At 39.1% G+C, this 1206-nt stretch overlaps 1 non-coding gene across 1 annotated transcript; it reads right to left on the bottom strand.

Annotated features, from left to right (window-relative positions):
• Positions 1-413: 413 nt before the first annotated feature.
• LOC127492202 (U6 spliceosomal RNA) lies at positions 414-515 on the bottom strand. Its single transcript, XR_007921362.2, has one exon. It is a non-coding gene; the product is annotated as a U6 spliceosomal RNA (small nuclear RNA).
• Positions 516-1206: the final 691 nt, after the last annotated feature.

Here is a 1206-nt window from a genome sequence, read left to right as displayed (position 1 = left end):
TGGTTGGTCTAATAGAAGATAATTGAATTCTTATAATTGCTTCTCTATTCAAACTGTTGCAATATACTGTTCTGATTCAAGCGTATAAAGAAAATGCAGTATCACACAGATACATAGTTGGGAAAAGGAAGAATATTTTACAAGCCTTTTGTATAATTGTGGCTCAAAAGCATGACCCCCTTTGTAGTCCTCTAGGCCAAAACCCTGTAAGTGGTAGTTTGTTTTTATTTTATTTAAATTATACAAGTTTCATGTATTTCATATATACAAATTTACGGACATAGTGACACTTCCAACTCTAACTCCCCTCCCGCCACACTCCCACCCTTCCTCCTCTCCTTTCCCCTTTCTCACTCCTAATTTTTACAAAGATCTACTTTAGTTTACATAATAATCCTAAAGTTAACCCTACACTAAGTAAAAGAGTTTTATTTAGTTTGTGTGTCATCCTTGTGCAGGGGCCATGCTTATCTTTGTCATTCCAATTTTAGTATATGTGCTGCCAAAGTGAGCACAAATGGTAGTTTCTTAAAGGCTAGTTGCAATGTGAATCTGGAACCATGTCAGTGAACTGTTCCTCTCCTGTTACTTTAAAATCCATTGGTCTTGGAGGCAGCAGATGAAGAGTTAGGTACTGGGTCCCTGTCCCCCATGGGAGGCCTAGACTGAGTTCTGGACTCCTGGCTTTTGCCTGGCCCAGCCCTGACTATTACAGGTGTTTGGGGAGTATACTGGCAGATGGAAGATCTCTTTCTGTCTGTTTCTCTCTCTGTCTCTCTGCCTTTCACATAAAAACAAAAATAAATAAAAAAATTTAAATCCACTGGTCTGTTTTATACTTTGCATAAATAATTTACACTTGCATAAATTTGTTACATCATCCATTGGGCACTGTAGATCAACTAAATTTTACATACATATTTATAATATATATAAATATATATTTAGGAGTGGGGCAGGCAGAGTTTTGAGGAGGCATGGGCAGCCACATGGAAATCCAACTGGACAACAAGGGCATGATCTTACAGGAGAGGCTGGGGGAGACCCACCAGGGCCTGTCAGGTCAGGTTCTTTTGGGCATCTCCATTTCTTCCCCTCCCCCAGATCCTTCTGTGCAGTCAGAGTCCCACGCTCTATCAGACAAGGGTGGGCTGGAGAATACCTTTTCTTTTCTTTTTTTTTTTTTTTAAGATTTATTTTTTATTT

The sequence above is a fragment of the Oryctolagus cuniculus genome, chromosome 9 (assembly GCF_964237555.1).
Source record: "Oryctolagus cuniculus chromosome 9, mOryCun1.1, whole genome shotgun sequence".
Lineage (NCBI taxonomy): Eukaryota > Metazoa > Chordata > Mammalia > Lagomorpha > Leporidae > Oryctolagus > Oryctolagus cuniculus.
Note: the sequence above shows the minus strand (reverse complement) of the source record. Positions and strands in the feature narration are given on the sequence as shown.